At 37.5% G+C, this 20,095-nt stretch overlaps 1 non-coding gene across 1 annotated transcript; it reads left to right on the top strand.

The window, feature by feature from the left end:
- Positions 1 to 19,127: 19,127 nt before the first annotated feature.
- On the top strand, positions 19,128 to 19,235 carry LOC112774406 (small nucleolar RNA R71). The gene has a single exon (XR_003188898.1). It is a non-coding gene; the product is annotated as a small nucleolar RNA R71 (small nucleolar RNA).
- Positions 19,236 to 20,095: the final 860 nt, after the last annotated feature.

Here is a 20,095-nt window from a genome sequence, read left to right as displayed (position 1 = left end):
TCCTCCTTATATTTTTCAAGCATGGTCTCAAGCTTTGAGAGGCTTTGGTTCAAGGGGAAGTTTGTGTGGGTGGTAAGTTTGTGAATGGCTCTTGATAAGTGGAGTTTGAACTACTAAATGTGTTCTAATTTTTATCCTTCCAAGCACAACTTAAATCATTGCCGAATTCATCATAGTATGAATCATTTTGTTGCCTTGGGGGACAATCTTGCATGAACTCATTGAAAACATACCCCGATGATGATGTTTCTTCATGAGTGGGGTATGAACTATTGACATTCCCTTCCCAGCCACGGTTTGTGTAACTGTCATCACAGTATGAGTCACTTTGTGGCTCTGGGAGATGTTTATACTCTTTCAATTCTTGGTGATACTCCCATCCACCCTGAGGATAATGATATGAATTATTTTGTGGTGGTGGTTGGTATCCCATATGATTTTCTTACTCATCTTGTGGTTTTGAAGCATATCTCCATTGGTTGGAGTGCTCAGAAATTGTGATCTCTTGGTGATATTCCCAGCCACCATTAGAGATTGGTGATGGTGGGTAATATCCCATAAATTTTGTTTGATCACAAGATAAGTTGAACTCTATTTAAATTTTGTAAAACACAACACCATTGAAAATTGAAATTCATGTCACAGAGAAAGAATTTCTTAGTGAGGCAATAACTCAAACACCTACCTATCAACTTAAAACAGAGAACAAAAACAAAGAAAATGCTTGATCTACACTTCTCACCCACTTAATCATTGTTGATCTAAATCAATCCCCGGCAACGGTGCCAAAAACTTGATGGGTGGAAATTCATATTCCACACCAAAACTCACCGGTAAGTGTACTGGGTCGCATCAAGTAGTAAAACTCACTTAGAGTGAGGTCGATCCCACAGGGATTGATGGATCAAGCAACTTTAGTGGGTGATTAGTTTAGTCAAGTTAACATTGATGAATTGGATGAAATTGAACCAACAAAAAGGAAATTGCAGTGAATTTAAAGTGCAGAAAGTAAAATTGCAGAAACTTAAAGTGCAAGAAAGTAAAATAGCTGAAACTTAAATTGCAAGAAAAGTAAATGATTGAAACTTAAAGTGCAAGAAACTTAAATTGCTGAATTTAAATTGCTGGGAATCTTAAATTGCTTGAAGATTAAAAGGGATTTGGGTGCTGGGATTTAGAATTCAATAGGAAAATGAAAATACAATCAATCAGAGAAGTAGAAGATGAAATGAGTTGCAGAAGATCTAAACAGAAATGGAAAATTTCTTGAAGAAATAAAACAGAAAGAAAACTTAGACTTGATGAAATCTGAAAGAGAAATTAAAGATCGAAGTGGAGCAATGAGGTTAGAAAACAAATCTAGATCTCAATTTCTCCTTTGATCAGACAGAAAATATATTGCAGAAGAAATGTAAATGAAACAGCAAATAAAACTCAGATCCAATTCCTCAATTCTCAGAATTATGCAGAAAAAAACAAAAATGAATTTCAGATCAAGACTTGAAATAGAATTCCTTCAATCTCAATCCAAAATTTAAAACAAAAAGTAGAGGTTGCAGAAGAAAGTAGAATGAAAACTAGAGAGCAAGACTCAGATCCAATCTCAATTCTCAAGTTCAAAAAGGAAAATTAAAAGAGAGCTCTCTATTCTACTCCTACTGCTCTCTATTAGAGCCAACCTTTTTAATGAAATGAAACAGATGCCTTTTTATAGGCTTTACAAAATTAAGATGAAATTGAAATTAAAAACAAATTTAAATGAAATTCATATTCCAACTATCTCTTGTGCTTTTGAGTGATGATAATGGGCTTTGCTTGCTTTGGATTTGAAGAAGAGTGGATCCGGATTGGCTTGGTTCAATTGAGTCAGGGTGCATTTGGTTCGAATTTGGTGGGAGCCATGCTCCAGTGGAGCGCTCAGTTTTGTAAGGAAACGTAGCGCTCCCTTGCCTTGTGCCTCCCTTCGAACCAAGCCTTGCCCATGGTATATACATATTGCTTGGTGAAGTATTTCAATGTAGTGCCCCTTTGCTTGTGTTGGTCTCCCTCTTCAAGCCTTGGCTACTCCACTTTGTGCCAATTTCCTTTTGCCCATAGCGCTCACTTATTGAGCATTCAGTTAATTCATTGAGCGCTACTCCTTGTGTGTGGACAGCACAAGTCCCTTGCTCCCATGCTTGGAAATCACGATAAAGTGAAAAGAGTTAACGTAGTGCTATGCTTTTTGGGCCTTTGGTTGAGCGCTATGTGGTTTCCCTCTTCGAGCTTTGGTGTGAGCACTTGCTTGGTTGGTTTTTGGGCCTTAAAGATGCCTATCACTTGTGCTTCAATTTCATGTCAAATATAGATTGTTATATATCGTTGAAAAGCTCTGAATGTCAGCTTTCCAATGCAACAAGGAGCACATCAATTGGACATCTGTAGCTCAAGTTATGGCCCTTTGAAGGAGGCATGGTCGTGTTGTCACAAGGCTTAAGAAAAGCCCGAAAAAGTGAACTATTTTAACGTAGCGCTCCCTTCAATTGAGCACTAGCCTTTGTTTCTTTCATTCATGGTCATGGGCCACGCTTTTAAAAGCGTGGACTAAGGCATCAAAGTGTGCTCCAACTTCAAAATGTGCTCCAAAACTCTTTTTTTCTCCTTTTTAGCTTATTTTGTGCTTTTTTGCTTCTTTTTCGTCTTATTTCCTACAAAGTTTATCAAATCAAAAGATCAATAAAATATACCATTTAAGCACAAAAGAATGCAATATTTAAGCACTAATTATCAATTTCTTATATGAAAAAGTATAGAAAAACATGACATGATGGCATGTCATCATAATGCATTTTTCAGGCAGGCCATATAGGGAGGTTTCTTCTCCAACACGTCAGCAAAAGAGATATTAACTTGCAGCTTCCTGAGGACTGCCAAGAATTGAGCAAATTGCTCATCCCCAATCTCCTTTTGCATGTTTAGAGAGGGTTGTTCTTCAGGCTCCTTCATCTCCATAGGGGTGTGTATAAGTACACTCCCAGTCTCCTCCTGAGCTTTGTTCTCCTTCAGATCCTCAATAGCATCCTCTTCCTTGGATTCGGCCTCAGCTTCCATAGTGAGGGCTTTGCACTTTTCCCATGGATTCATTTCTGTGTTGCTAGGAAGAGTGTTGGAGTGTTCCTCATGTAACATTTTACTCAACTGACCCACTTGTATCTCCAAGTTTCGAATTGAGGACCGAGTCTCTATCATGAAGCTTTGAGTGGACTTGGAGAGGTTAGAAACTATGGTGGCCATGTTTGAGAGGCTTTGTGTGGGCATCTCCATCTACTGCTAAGAGGGTTAGAACTGTCTGTTGTTGAACCAGTTTTAATTGGTTCCACCATGATTATTGTTGAAGCCTTATTGAGGCATCTGCTGATCTCTCCACCCGAAGTTGGGGTGATTCCTCCATCCCTGATTAAAAGTTTTTGAATAAGGATTATTATTGGATTTTTTGGAGGAATTTTCCATGTAATTTACTTCCTCTATGGTGGTCTAAGCATTGTCACCAGTGTCTCCTTCAAAGGATGCCTCTTGAGTTGTAACCGCTGAAACTTGCATCCCACTTAGGTGTTAGGAGATCATGTTGATTTGTTGGGACATGAGCTTGTTTTGGGCCAAAATGGCATCCAATGTGTCCACCTCTATGACTCCTCTCTTCTGAGTGATCCCAGTGTTCACAGGGTTCCTCTCAAAGGTATACATATATTGGTTGTTAGCAACCATCTCAATGAGCTCCTGCGCCTCCTCAGGCGTCTTCTTCATGGGGAGTGAACCACCTGCAGAGTGATCCAGTGACATCTTGAACATCTCAGAGAGGCCATCATAAAAAATTTCTAACATGGTCCACTCTGAGATCATGTCGGAAGGGCATCTCCTGATCAGCTGCTTGTACCTCTCCCAGGCCTCATAGAGGGACTCTCCCTCTTTCTGTCTAAAAGTCTGGACTTTCACTCTAAGCTTTCTCAGCTTCTGGGATGGAAAGAATTTGGTCAGAAATCCAATAACCACCTTGTCTCATGTGTCCAGGCTTTCCTTAGGCTGAGAATCCATCCATAGCTTTGCTCTGTCCCTTACAGCAAAAGAAAAGAGCATGACCTTGTAAACCTCTGGGTTCACTCCATTTGTCTTAACAGTATCACAGATCTGTAAGAAATCAGATATGAACTTGTTGGGGGTCCTCTTGTGGGAGTCCATCAAACTGACAATTCTGTTGCACCAGAGTGACTAGTTGAGGCTTGAGCTCAAAATTATTGGCACCTATGGCAGGTATAGATATACTGCACCTATAAAAGTCAGATGTGGGTGTAGTGTATAAGCCAAGCACCTTCCGGGCGTGCTCATTAGCGTTTGGATTATTGGCTGCCATACTTGTCTCTTCAGCTTCCTTCTCGAAATATTCTGTGAGATTCTCTTCGGCCTTGTAAGCTTGGTTTTGTTGCAAATGCCGCCTTAAAGTCCTCTCAGATTCAGGATCAAAATCAAGGAGGGACTCTGTATCCCTATTCCTGCTCATAAACAACCAGAAGAAACAAAGCAAGAAAAGGAAAGGTAGGGGTCTCTATGTTAGAGTATAGAGAACTCCTTGTGAAATATTCTAATAAATAAATAAAGTATGATAAAGTAATTAATAAAAACAATCGAAAATAAAGGTGGAGGATTTAATTCAAAACTTTTTCGAAAATAAAGAAAAAGAAAGAGGTTCAAAATTTTTCGAAAAAGAAAGAAAAAGAAAAATTAAAGAAAGCAAACAATTAACTAGGAAGATTTGAAATTAAAGATGGAAGATTTGATTTGAAAATTTTTTAAAATTAGAAAAAAATCAAATAAAGATTTTAAAATTCAAAATGAAAGAAAGAGAAACTAAAGAAACACCAAAGTTAAAATTTGAATTTAAAATAAAGATAAGATAAGGTAACAAAATTTGAAAATCAAGGAAAAAGAAAAATAAGATAAAGATCCAAGATCAGGAAAGATAAACAAGATAAGATTAAAGAAAATTAAATTAAATAAAAAAAATCACTAACAGGACACCAAACTTAAAAATTTTAAATCAAGATAAGAAAAAGATGAAAGAATTTTCAAAAATTCAAAAGAAAGAAAATTCGAATTAAAGGAAAAATAAAGACTAAAGAAACACCAAACTTAAAATTTGAAATTAAATAAAAATAATAAGCTAAGGATGCAAGAATTAACCAAAATTTTTGAAAATTAAAAATAAAAGAAAGAGTTTTTAAAGGGTTTCAAAATTTAAAAAGGAAAGAAAACACTTAAAGAGATACCAAACTTAAAATTTGAAAATAAGTAAAAATTAATAGTGAAATTTTTTTGAAAAAATATAGGAAAATAAGTAAAACTTAAAATTAGAAACTCAAAAGGAAATAAATGGTCAGAACTAATAAAAAAAATACCTAATCTAAGTAACAAGACAACTGGTAGTTGTCAATCACGAACAATCCTCGACAACGGCGCCAAAACTTGGTGCGCAAAATTTGAACTCGCACAATTTCACCGGCAAGTGCACCGGGTCATCCAGGTAATACCTCAGGTGAGTGAGGGTCGATCCTACAAGGATTGTTGGATTGAGCAAGCAATAGTTATCTTGCTGGCCTTAGTTAGGCAAATAGTAAAAGAAGGTTGTTGGTGTAAATGCATAAAGCAATGAAATAAGAAAAGCAAAAAAAGATTAGTGTAAAATCAATATAAAGAAAACAGTTAAAGTCTCAGAGATGTTTATCTTTCCTGATTCAAAATTCTTACTAACTATTTTAACAATGAATGATTCATTCTATGGCAAACTGTAAGTGATTAAACCCTAATTTCTTAGCAATTTAATCTCCTCTGATTCTCATCAAACACCAGCATCAGTGGTCATTCAATTTGAATGAGGGTGAAGCTCAGTATTCTAGTTTATACCACAAAGGCCCTAATCACCCCAGATTCCGGCTGAACAGATGTTCCCATGTCCCCAACGAGTTGTGGATTAGCCGTCTAGGAGGTGTATTCTCAAGCTTCGATCCCAGTTATCCCTTCCGAGACTCACCAGAACCCATGTAGAAGAAGGGTTATACTTTCATTTCACCAGGTTTCATTTAGATTAAGAATGAAAACACACCTTAAAATTGAATCAAACAGAGGTTAACATAGAAAAATAATAATACTAATCCTTAGAAATAAACAGAGCTCCTAACCTTAACCAGGAGGTTTAGTTGCTCATAACTTTAAAAAGAAAATAGAGTTTTAAAAGTAAAGAAGGTCTGAATGTTCTAAAACCTAAGTGATCTCCTCTTTAAATAGTAAATGCTAAACCTAAAAGATATTATTTTAAATTTAAAATTACAAAGGTAAGATAAGATAAGCCTAAGGAGTGCTAAAATCCACTTTGAGGGCCCACTTGGTGAGTGCTTCGGCTGCTTACTGGCGTTCAGTGCCAATTTGGGTGTTGGACGCCCATAGGGGAGCTAGTACATTCTGGATTTAGCTCCCTGGCTGGCGTTGAACGCCAGTTTTAGAAGTTCAGCACTGGGAGTTACTACTTCTTGGGCGCTAAATGCCAGGCTTGGCATTTAGTGCCTAATTTGGCAGTGATTCCAGAAGAAAAGTATAGATTATCATATATTATTGGAAAGCTCTGGATGTTATCTTTCTAAGGTCATTGAAACTGCATCAATTGGACCTTTGTAGCTCAAGTTTTGTACGTTGAAATGCAAGAAGGTCAGGGTTAACAGCATCTGCTATCCTTTCTTTGTCTTTACCCAAGACTTTATCAAATCTGCCCGAAATTTCTTTAAAATCATATAAATACCACAAAAACTCAAAGTAGCATCCAAAGATGAATTTTTCACTAAAATATACTAAAACTTAATGAAATGTAACTAAAAACAACATAAAAACAACTATGTCAGAGTGCAGAAGGTCCCCTGTGAGGTATCATGTGTAACAAAATTAAAATAAAGCAGAATTGGAAATGAACCAAAATTTTCAAAAATAAGTAAGAGAAATTGAGCTACTAATTTGTAAAGTAAACAAACACTAATGCTAATGTTTTCGAAAATTTTTAAAGGAGAAATCGCTATGGGGACACCAAACTTAATTTCTGAAATTACTAGAAACTAAACAAGAATCAATTCAAAAATTAAAGGTTAAATAAATAAATGAAATTAAGAGATATATAAAGGAACACCAAACTTAAAATGAGAAGTTAGAGAAAAATAATCAAAACTAAAAGTTGAAAACCAAAACGAAAATTAAGAACAAAACTAAGAAAAATACCTAATCTAAGCAACTAGACAACTAGTAGTTGTCAATCACAAACAATCCCCGGCAACGGTGCCAAAAACTTGGTGCGCAAATTAGAATTTCACACAGCTTAACCGGCAAGTGCATTGGGTCATCCAAGTAATATCTCAAGTGAGTGAGGGTCGATCCCACGAGAATTGTCGGACTGAGAAAACAATGGTTATCCAGTTGGACTTAGTTAGACGAATGGAAAAGGGGTTTTGATGGTTGAATAACACATAAAACAATAAATAGGCAAGTAAATAAAGAAAATAAGGGTTTGGTATGAAAATAGTATGAGAAAACAGTTAAGGCTTCGGAGATGTTTACTTTTCCGGATTAAAAGTTCTTACCAACTATTTTAACAGTGTATGATTCATCCCATGGTAAACTATAAATATCTAAACCCTAATCTCTTAGTGATTTAGCCTCCTCTAACCTTCATTAACCACCACTCTCGTGGTCACTTAATTCCGATTAGAGGGTTAAGTTAAAAAAACTAGTTTATGGCCACAAAAACCCTAATTAATCAAAGCTAACAAGATTATATGTCACATATCCCAATTAGTTCATGTAATTATCAATTTAGAAGGAATTTATTTTCAAGCTGTAGTTCAAGCGAGATAACTCTCTCGAGAATCACAAGAACTCATGTAGAATAAGGTCATACTCTCGTTCCACCCAAATCATAAGATAAAGAACGAAAATAATCTTTAGAATTGAATCAATATATTAATTAAAATAGAATAATAATAGTTTTAATCCATAGAAATAAACAAAGCTCCTAACCTTAACCAAGAGGTTTAGTGGCTCACGACTTACAGAGAAAACAAGGGTTCTGAAAAAACGTATGGAAGAAAGAAGATCCGAATACAAAAGATCTTTTCCCTTTTATACTAACCTAATTTGATACAGAAAGTAAATTAAAATAATAAATCCTAAAACTAAAAGGTATTGTTTTTAAATAAAATATACAAAAAGAAAATAAAATATAACTAATAAATGCTAAATCCATTTGAGATGCCAAAGAGAGGGTAAATTTGGTCAGCTGTTAGCGTTAAACGCCATTTTGGGCGTTTAACGCCCTAAAGGGGGTTGTACACCTCTGGTCCTGATCCCTTGCTAGCGCTAAACGCCAGTTGGGTGTTTAGCGCCCAGAGAGGGTGCTGCCAGCTTTTTCTTTTTTAACTCCAAACTCCGTCCAATTGCTTCGAATTTCACCTGAAATCATAAAAACACTAAAACAAATCAAAGTAGCATCCAAAATGGATTTTTGCACTAAAATTAAGTAAAACTAAATAAAATCTAACTTAAAACAACTAGAAAATATTAAGAAAAGGTATAAAATACTCACGTATCTTTGCATTCTTGGTGGTCACACCAACATCTATTTGACTGCCTCCTTGCAGCAGATAACCAACATTTCATTCTCATTATTCATCATTAGTTTCATATTCTTGGTTATTGTCTCTTTCCTTTTCTGTTTCTTGATTCTACTTCTGTTTGTCTCTTTAACATTCATATTGTTACTCTTTGTACGCTTTCTTAACTAGCTTTTATCTTTTCCTTAATGTTCTTCCTTTATTTCATTTCTGTCTCTTTAACATGTTCTTACCACTCACTAGATGTTTTATGAAGAAAATTATAAAATTATGGGCTTAAAGTTGTCTTTCTAAGGCTAGGAAAACTTGTATTTTTACCATTTTTTAATTATTATGTTATTATTAATAAAATAATATTATAAAGAAAATAATATCTTAATATTTTATTATCAAAATTTATTTAATAATATTTTATTTATAAACTTTTGAAAATTTTATTTTAATCCCCAAACATTTTGGAAATTACACTTTAACCACTTAATTTTTTAAAATTATACTTTGGCCCTAATAGTTTTTTTAAATTAACTTTCAACCCCTAACTTTTTCATAATTATATTTTGACCAAAAAATAACCAAATAGCCGTGGTTTCTTGTTCTTCAAGAAACTGAAGCAACTTCATCAAAGTTAATCAAATTTTCACTTGATATTTAACTAGTTTTTCGATCTATTCGATAACTGATTTTTCTCAACTTTTAATTCCATTTTTCAGCTACCAAATCACATCATTTTCATCATGATTCCAACTTAAATAAAGCATCAAATAGGGTTGGACAGTTCTATTTTCCTGCAGTAACATGAAACCGAATTGCAAGCTCACTTTTCACCAAATTTTCAACATAATTCAAGCATAATAACATTCAATTTCAAGCACAAACCAATAGCTCAGCAATCACACAACAAGAACACAATTAATCAAAAATAATTTCATCAAACCCTATCTCTTGTTGCTGCTCCTAAAACTGGTTGCACCAAAAAGCTTCCTAGTTCACTTTTTCACGTAATTTTCAATCAAAATCCACTTTAAAACCATGGAAGCACAACAGACTGAACCTTTAGCAGCCAAATAAGAAGGATTTTATCACCTTAATCTTGCTGAAATTAGAGATTTCTTTGCTCACAAGTCAACTAGGCAAGAGATCTAAGAAGAAATATAAAAAATCACTAGTTTTAAGCATAGCTCTTATAGCAGAACTAAACATGAAGAGTGAGCAGCTACCAAACCTGATTTTGATCCATAAAAAGTGACATGGATTTGAGGAGGAAGAAGAGAGGATCACTTTAATCAGTTTAGAATTTTGATTGGAGTTTTAGTGAGGAAGAAATCGAGCTTGGAAGGTAGGTTTTCATGGAGTTTTCTCTCTTTTCTTTCTTTCTTTCTTTCTTTGAGTTTGGTTAGAGAATAAGATAGCAGCTGGGTATCAAATGATGAGAGTGAGGCCGTGGCTTAAGGGTGCTTAGTCACCTTAAGCTGCTGCCAAAATATCTCAAAAGGATAATTACTAAAACTAGATGTATTAGAATACAAATGACAAGATATCTGGAGATAAACATTTAAGCTACTAGTATAAATGTAAGGTCCCACATCGGTTGGAGAAGAGAATGAAGCATGCCTTATAAGGGTGTGGATACCTCTCTCTAGCATGACGCGTTTTGACGAGTGAGTGTGGGGGCTTCGGCTATCATCCATATCGTCAAAGGCAAAACCGTGAGGCCTTATGTGCCAAAGCAGACAATATCGTGCTAGCAGATTGTCTGGGCTGTTACAGATGGTATCAGAGTTGGAGCCCGGATTGATGTGCCAGCAAGGGCGCTGGGCTCCCTTAAGGGGGTGAATTGTAAGGTCCCACATCGGTTGGGGAGGGGAACGAAGCATGCCTTATAAGGGTGTGGATACCTCTCCCTAGCATGACGCGTTTTAACGACATTACTAACTTGATAATTATGAGAATAGAAGGTATATGATGAAGCATTAGCATCGCTAATTTCATCAAAAAGTGCTGGCATTAACCTACACCAGTAGATTTTGAGCCCTATAAAACCCGGTTAATTAATGACTAATTAGCCCATAAATGAGAATTTATTCTAGAAAGTCAAAAATGTAATTTTTATGGCTTAATATGATAGAGGAGATTAAAACGAGAATTCTGATACTAATTTTATAGAAATCGGCCCAAAATTGGACCGAACGGGCCAAACCGGGCGAACCGGACCCATATTGGGCCCTTGGCCCAACCAAACTAAACCTAAAATCCTTATTTCAGCACTCTCTCTCCTCTCTTAAGCCTCCAAAATGCTAAATTGTGAGTAAAACCATGTTGATGGAGCGGGTGATATTGATTGTATGTAATGATGGTTGATTGGATATGTGTTGTTGGAAATTAGGTTGAGGAAGAGTATATGACATGGTAATGTGTTCGATATTGATCTATTTGATTGAGATGGATTATAATGGTGGAATGGTGATTTTGTGAACTTGATAGGAATGTTTATGTATGAGTTAAGGAGTTTTGAGTTGATTTTTGGTATGTTTTCCTTGATTTTAAAAAGGGTTGGAATTGGGTTGTTTTGAAAATGACACTTTGTGGTTTGGTATGAAAATGTGGTTTTTAGGCATACTTTGATGGAGCATAACTTGGACTCCCGATCCCCGATTTGTGCCAAATTTATTTAGAAATGAAATTGGATCCGGGATGTCCATGCCGTTCGAAGAACGGATGAAAAACGATTTAAACCCGAGAAGTTATACCCGTTGGAAGATTGGGGTTTGAAACTGTGAATTCTGGAGCTTTTTAACTTAGTAAAATTTTTGGCAGAACGCACTCCAACGCGTATGAGTGGCCGACACGCACGCGTCGCTTTCAAATTTTCACTACTCACGCGTGCGCGTGGCCTACATGTACACGTCGATGGGCGAATTCAATTGGCCCAGCCAAAATTCCCGAGAGTTGTGCCTGGGTTGTGCTGGTTTTGTTCCTGGGGCACAAAGTGCACCCACGCGTATGCGTGGATGATGCATAGGCGTCACTTGGTTTTTCTCCCATCCACGCGTGCACGTGATCGCGTGACCCTATTTTCATCCCAAAGTTGATTTTTGAGTTTTAAAAGCCAAATTTCAGACTTCTACGCCTCTGATCTCCCCACTTATGTCTTAAAACTTGGTGATATGCCTAGCAATGGGAAGGGCTAGCAAATGTGGTAACTTGTGGATGAAGAAAGGGAAAAATTAATGATGAATGATGATCAAGGATCATTGTATGAGATACAGAGGATAATGTGAAAGTGCTTGATATGCCATGAGTCGAAGGGCTGCTATTGTTAATGAATTGGCTGGGTATGAATTGTATTATGAGCCGAATGGCTGAGATATTGCCGAGTTACGACTAAACTATTATTGAATTATGGCTCAGTATGTTTGCATATATGCGTATTGAATGAAATGTGAATGTTGCACATCCACTATCTGAGATACAAGTTTCCCTGGGAGAAAGCAGTGGCTAGCCACCATGTGCTCCAGGTGGAGACTCGATACTCTACTGACCCTATGTCGTATGTGTGGTCGGACACTGTAAAAGTTCCGGATGAGCTCGCCCCCGTGAATATACACCAGTGAGGGTGTTGGATATGAATTATGACTTATGTTGTGAATAACTAGAGTTGGGGATGCACGACAGAGGGACAGTCTAATGGTTAGCTACCAGGACTTGTCGGGTTGGCTATATAACCGACAGATGATATCACCAGCCATTAGGACAGGCATTCATCATATGCATACTATGTGAATTGTTTGGAATTGCCTAATTGACTGCATATTACCTATTAATTGTCTAAATGTCATATCTGCTTCCTATCTGTATATCTTCTGTCTGATATAATTGTGTTTGCCATATTATACCAATGTTGGTGGTTGGGAGGTCTGAAGGATTTGGAAAGGGAAGTATTAGTTAGACTGAAGATCTTTAGTCAGTTGCCATTTATGGTTTAGTCTATTTTTAAGCTTTGAATTATCTGTTGGAAGTTCTAGAATTGCCTTCGGCTTTCCCAGGACATTACATGTTAGATATGTGGGCACTGTTACCATACTGAGAACCTACGATTCTCACCCATGCGGATTTTGTGGTTTTTAGATGCAGGACGTGAGGTTTCTCGCTGAGGCATGCTCGAGACTTCTGGATTAGCTAAGATCCTTGGTTCTCGAGACTTTATTCTGGTTTTATGTTTTCACTTAGATACTTTTATCTCCACTAAATTATATATATATATATATATATATATATATATATATATATACTGTTTTGACTCCTCTTAGAGGTTGTTTTGGAGAATAGGTTTTATATTTCGCCCCTTTGGGTTTCCTTTGAATTCCTTGCTATATATACTTGTATATACTTCTATGCTCGGGCCGGTTATCTTTGCAACTGGATCTTGAGTTTTGGGATATTTGTATTTTTGGCACTCTTTATATATATTTTCGCATTGGTTTACCCTTTACGTGTTTTGTTACGTTATCGATCGGAGTGTTGCACTTTTCAATTTAACGGTTTTGTTTTATCCCTTTTCTTCAAAGGCTCTGGTGCTCGAAATTATGATTCACACTTTTCACAACTCCGCACAACTAACCAGCAAGTGCACTGGGTCGTCCAAGTAATACCTTACGTGAGTAAGGGTCGATCCCACGGAGATTGTCGGCTTGAAGCAAGTTATGGTCATCTTGTAAATCTCAGTCAGGAATATTCAAATGGTTATGAGGTTTTGATATTTAAAGGATAAATAAAACATAAAATAAGAGAAAGATACTTATGTGATTCGTTGGTGGGAGTTTTAGATAAGCGTTTGGAGATGCTTTGTTGCTTCTGAACCTCTGCTTTCCTATTGTCTTCTTCCAACCATGCGTGCTCCCTTCCATGGCAAGCTGTATGATCCTCTCGGATGAAAAATACCAGGTACGATCTCTGCACGACTAATCAACTATCGGATTTCTCGTCTCGGATGAAAAATACCAAGTACAGCTACCGCATGGCTAATCATCTGTCGGTTCCCGCTAGCGTCAGAATAGGACCCTTGTCTTTTTGCACACTGTCACTGTGCCCAACATTTGCAAGTTTGAAGCTCGTCACATTCATCCCTTCCCAGATCCTACTCGGAATACCCCAGACAAGGTTTAGACTTTCCGGATCTCAGGAATGGCTGCCAATTGGTTCTAACCTATACCACGAAGATCCTAATCTCACGAACTCGGTCCATGTATTAGAGATCCAAGAGAATATACTCTGGCTGTCATCCAATGACTACGTTGAACATCATGTAGACCGCTTTGTGGTTGTCAGGCACGCGGATCTTGGCTAAGCGAGTAACGAAGATTGGGTGATTGTCACGAGTCACCCCTTCATTCTGACTTAACTGAATTAAGTACAAGAGTATATCTTGGAGAAGAAGTAGGCGTGAATTGAAAGAAAAATAATAGTACTTGCATTAATTCATGAAGAACAGCAGAGCTTCACACCTTAATCTATGGGGTGGAGAAACTCCACCGTAGAAAATACATAACTGAAAAGAGGTCTAGGCATGGCCGAATGGCCAGCCTCTTAAAACGTGAAATATGGCATAAGCTCGATAATACAATAGTAAAAAGTGCTATTTATACTAAACTAGTTACTAGGAATTACAGAAAATAAGTAACTAAGTGCAGATAATGCAGAAATCCACTTCTGGGGCCCACTTGGTGTGTGCTTGGGCTGAGCATTGAAGCTTTCATGTGCATAGGCCATTCTTGGAGTTAAACGCTAGCTTGGGTGCCATTTTGGGCGTTTAACTCCAGTTCTGGTGCCAGTTTGGGCATTTTACTCTAGAAAAGGGTCTCTGATGGGCGTTTGAATGCCAGTTTGGGCCATCAAATCTCAGGCAAAGTATGGACTATTATCCATTTCTAGAAAGCCCCAGATGTTTAATTTCCAACGCAACTGAGAGCACACCAATTGGGCTTCTGTAGCTTCAGAAAATCCACTTTGAGTGCAAGAGGGTCAGAATCCAACAGCATCTGCAGTCCTTTCTCAGCCTCTGAATCAGATTTTTGCTCAGGTCCCTCAATTTCAGCCAGAAAATACCTGATATTACAGAAAAATACACAAACTCATAGTAAAGTCCAGAAATGTGATTTTTGCATAAAAACTAATAAAAATATAATAAAAAGTAACTAAAACATACTAAAAACTATGTAAAAACAATGCCAAAAAGGGTATAAATTATCCGCTCATCACAACACCAAACTTAAATTGTTGTTTGTCCCCAAGCAACTAAAAACAAAATAGGATAAAAAGAAGAGAAAATACAATAAATTCTAAACTTATCAATGAACTTAGTTCCAATTAGATGAGCGGGGCTAGTAGCCTTTTTGCTTCTGAGCAGTTTTGGCATCTCACTTTATCCTTTGAAGTTCAGAATGATTGGCATCCATAGGAACTTAGAATTCAGATAGTGTTATTGATTCTCTTAGTTCAGTATGTTGATTCTTGAACACAGCTACTTTATGAGTCTTCGCCGTGACCCTAAGCATTTTGTTTTCCAGTATTACCACCAGATACATAAATGCCACAGACATATAACTGGGTAAACCTTTTCAGATTGTGACTCAGCTTTGCTAGAGTCCCCAGTTAGAGGTGCCCAAAGCTCTTAAGCACACTCTTTTTGCTTTGGACCACGACTTTAACTGCTCAGTCTCAAGCTTTTCACTTGACACCTTCACGCCACAAGCACATGGTTAGGGACAGCTTGATTTAGCTGCTTAGGCCATGATTTTATTCCTTTGGCCCTCCTATCCATTAATACTCAAAGCCTTGGATCCTTTTTACTCTTGCCTTTTAGTTTAAAGAGCTATTGACTTTTTCTGCTTGTTTTTTCTTTTTCTTTCTTTTCTTTTTTTTGCCATTTTTTTCATATTTTTTTCGCAAGCTTTTGCTTTTCACTGCTTTTTTTTGCTTCAAGAATCAATTTTATAATTTTTCAGATTATCAATAACATTTCTCTTTTTTCATTATTCTTTCAAGAGCCAACAATTTTAACATTCATAAACAACAAATTCAAAAATATGCACTGTTCAAGCATTCATTCAGAAAACAAAGAGTATTGCCACCACATCAAAATAATTAAACTAATTTCAAGATAGAATTCGAAATCATGCACTTCTTGTTCTTTTGCAATTAAAAACATTTTTCATTTAAGAAAGGTGAAGGATTCATAGGACATTCATAGCTTTAAGACATAGACACTAGACACTAATGATCATGTAATAAAGACACAAACATAGAAAAAACATAAAGCATAGAATTCAAAAAACAGAAAATTAAGAACAAGGAAATTAAAGAACGGGTCCACCTTAGTAATGACGGCTAGTTCTTCCTCTTGAAGATCTTATGGAGTGCTTGAGCTCCTCTATGTCTCTTCCTTGCCTTTGTTGCTCCTCTCTCATGGCCTTTTGGTCTTCTCTGATTTCATTGAGGATAATGGAGTGCTCTTGGTGCTCTATCCTTAGTTGCCCCATGTTGGAACTCAATTCTCCTAAGGAGCTGTTGATTTACTCCCAATAGTTGTGTGGAGGAAAGTGCATCCCTTGAGGTATCTCAGAGATTTCTTGATGAGGAATTTCCTCATGCTCTTGTTGAGGTCCATGAGTGGGCTCTCTTGTTTGCTCCATCCTTTTCTTAGTGATGGGCTTTTGAGATGAATCTCTCCATCTCTCATGACTCGGAGGTGGAAGCAATTGCCTTCCTTTTCCTCTTTCTAGAGGTTTCTCCGGCCTTAGGTGCCATTAATGGTTATGGAAAAACAAAAAATAGAGCTTTTTCCCACACCAAACTTAGAAGTTTTGCTCGTCCTCGAGCAAAAGAAGAAAGAAAGGATTAGAAGAAGAAGAAATGGAGGAGATGGAGGGGAGTAGTGAATTCGGCCAAGGGGGCAAGTGTGTATGAGGTGTGAAATTGAAGGTTGTAAGGAGGGGTATTTATAGGGTAAGAGAGAGAGGGAATTCGGTTATGAAGGGGTGGGCTTGGGAGGGAAATGGTTTGAATTTGAATGGTGAGGTAGGTGGGGTTTTATAATGGATGGAAGTGAGTGGTGAAGAGAATATGGGGAAGAGGGTAGGAAATTTGGTAGGTGAATGGTATTTGGGGAAGAGGTTAGGATTGGTCAAGGGTATTTGGGGAAGAGTGTTATGGAGAGGTGTGAAGAGGAGAGAGAGTGAGTTGGGGTATGTGGGGATCTTGTGGGGTCCACAGATCCTGAGGTGTCAAGGAATTCTACTCCCTACACCATTCTGGTGTTTAAACGCCCTCTGTGTGCCAATTCTGGCGTTTAAAGCCAGCTCTGCTACTTTCCTGGCGTTAAACGCCAGTATGCTGCCCCTTTCTGGCATTTAACGCCAGCCAGACACCCTTTTCTGGCGTTAAACGCCAGTCTGTCTGCCAATTCTGGCGTTTAACATCAGCCAGACACCAAACACTCTTTTCTGGTGTTAAACGCCAGTCTGCCTGCCATTTCTGGCGTTTAACGCCTAGAATGCTGCCAGACTGGGCGTTAAACGCCCATTCTGCTATCCTTACTGGCTTTTAAACGGCAGTAAGCCTATCCTCTAGGGTGTGCTATTTTTTATGCTGTTTTTGATTCTGCTTTAATTCTGCAGTTGTTTTTATGACTTCACATGATCATCAACCTAAAGAAAACATAAAATAACACTGGAAAACAAAGATAAATATAATTAAATATCATTGGGTTGCCTCCCAATAAGCGTTTCTTTAATGTCAATAGCTTGACAGTGAGCTCTTAGAGAGCTTCACAGAGACTCAGAGCTTAATGGTGGCCTCCCAACACCAAACTTAGAAGTTGAGTATGGGGGCTCTGTTTGACTCTGTAAGAGAAACTTTTCATGCTTCTTCTCCATGGTTACAGATGAAGATCCTTGAGCCTTAAACACAAGGTAGTCCTCATTCAATTTGAGGACTAACTCTCCTCTGTCCACATCAATCACAGCTTTTGCTGTGGCTAGGAAGGGTCTTCCACGGATGATGGATTCATCTTCATCCTTCCCAGTGTCTAGGATTATGAAGTCAGCTGGGATGTACAGGCCTTCAACCTTCACTAAGACATCCTCTACAAGTCCATAAGCCTGTTTCATTGATTTGTCTGCCATCTCTAGTGAGATTCTTGCAGCTTGTACCTCAAAGATCCATAGTTTCTCCATTACAGAGAGTAGCATGAGGTTTATTCCTGACCCCAGGTCAGACAGAGCCTTCTTAAAGGTCATGGTGCCTATGATACAGGGTATTAAGAACTTTCTGAGATCCGGTTTCTTCTAAGGTAATTTCAGTTGAACCAAAGCATTCAGTTCATTGATGAGCAATGGAGGTTCATCCTCCCAAGTCTCATTACCAAATAACTTGGTATTCAGCTTCATGATTGCTCCTAGGTACTAAGCAACTTGCTCTTCAACAATATCTTCATCCTCTTCAGAGGAAGAATACTCATCAGATTTTATGAATAGCAACAGTAAGTTCAGTGGAATCTCTATGGTCTCTATATGAGCCTCAGATTCCTTTGGTTCCTCATTGGGGAACTCTTTAGTGGCCAGTGGACGTCCATTGAGGTTTTCCTCACTAGAAATCACTGCATCTTCCTCCTCTATAGTTTCAGCCATGTTGGGTATATTTATGGCGTTGCACTCTCTTTGGATTCTTTTCTGTATTACTTGGGAGAGTACTAGGAGGGATTTCAGTAACTCTTTTACTTAGTTAACCCACTTGTGCCTCCAAATTTCTGATGGAGGACCTTGTTTCAGTCATGAAACTGAGAGTGGTCTTAGATAGATCAGAGACTATGGTTGCTAAGTCAGAGAGGCTCTGCTTAGAATTCTCTGTCTGTTGCTCAGAAGATGATGGAAAAGGCTTGCTATTGCCAAACCTATTTCTCCCACCATTATTATTATTGAAGCCTTGATTAGGCTTTTGCTGATCCTTCCATGAGAAATTAGGATGATTTCTCCATGAAGGATTATAGGTATTTCCATAGGATTCTCCCATGTAATTCACCTCTTCCATTGCAGGATTCTCAGGGTCATAAGCTTCTTCTTCAGAGGAAGCTTCTTTAGTACTGTCGGATGCTGCTTGCATTCCAGTCAGACCCTGAGAAATCATATTGACTTGCTGAGTTAATATTTTATTCTGAGCCAATATTGCATTCAGAGTATCAATCTCAAGAACTTCTTTCTTCTGAGTCATCCCATTATTCACAGGATTTCTTTCAGAAGTATACATGAATTGGTTATTTGCAACCATCTCAATGAGTTCCTGGGCTTCTGCAGGCATTTTCTTTAGATGAAGAGATCCACCAGCAGAGTGATCCAATGACATCTTGGGCAATTCAGACAGACCATCATAGAATATACAAAAGATGCTCCATTCTGAAAGCATGTCAGAAGGACACCTTCTGATCAATTGCTTGTATCTTTCCCAAGCTTCATAGAGGGATTCACCTTCCTTTTGTCTGAAGGTTTGGACTTCCACTCTAAGCTTGCTCAACTTCTGAGATGGAAAGAATTTGGCCAAGAAAGCATTGACTAACTTTTTCCAAGAGTTCAGGCTTTCTTTAGGTTGTGAGTCCAACCATATCCTAGCTCTGTCTCTTACAGCAAAGGGGAAAAGAATAAGTCTGTAGACCTTAGGATTAACCCCATTGGTCTTAACAGTGTCACAGATTTATAAGAATTCAGCTAAAAACTGATGAGGATCTTCCAATGGAAGTCCATGAAACTTGCAATTCTGCTGCATTAGAGAAACTAATTGAGGCTTAAGCTCAAAGTTGTTTGCTCCAATTGCAAGAATTGAGATGCTTCTTCCATAGAAGTCAGAAGTTGGTGCAGTAAAGTCACCAAGCATCTTCCTTGCATCTCCACCATTGTTGTTATTTTCGGCTGTCATGTCTTCTTCTTTTTCAAAAATTTCTGTATGGTCCTCTCCAGAGTGTTGTGCTTTAGCTTCTCTTTAGAGTCCTTTCAGGTTCAGGATCAGCTTCAATAAGAATGTTCTTATCCTTGTTCCTGCTCATATGAAAAAGAAGAGAACAGAAAAGAAGAGGAATCCTCTATATCACAGTATAGAGATTCCTTTATGTGAGTACAAGAATAGAAGAATAGAAGAATGAGGTAGAGAGAGAATGAGAGGAATTCGAACACACAGAGAGGGAGAGGGTTCAAATTATGAGTAGAAGAGAAGTGTTAGTGAATAAATAAAATAAATAGAAAGAGATGAGAGAGATAGCATTCAAATATTAATTAAAAGAAAAGAAAAATATTTGTTTTTATTTTAATTATGAGTTAGAATTCGAAATTTAAGAAAAGAAATACAATAAAATTAGAATTTAAAACAATTAGTTA

Source organism: Arachis hypogaea, chromosome 18, assembly GCF_003086295.3.
Source record: "Arachis hypogaea cultivar Tifrunner chromosome 18, arahy.Tifrunner.gnm2.J5K5, whole genome shotgun sequence".
Classification (NCBI taxonomy): domain Eukaryota; kingdom Viridiplantae; phylum Streptophyta; class Magnoliopsida; order Fabales; family Fabaceae; genus Arachis; species Arachis hypogaea.
This window is presented reverse-complemented; position numbering and strand designations above follow the sequence as displayed.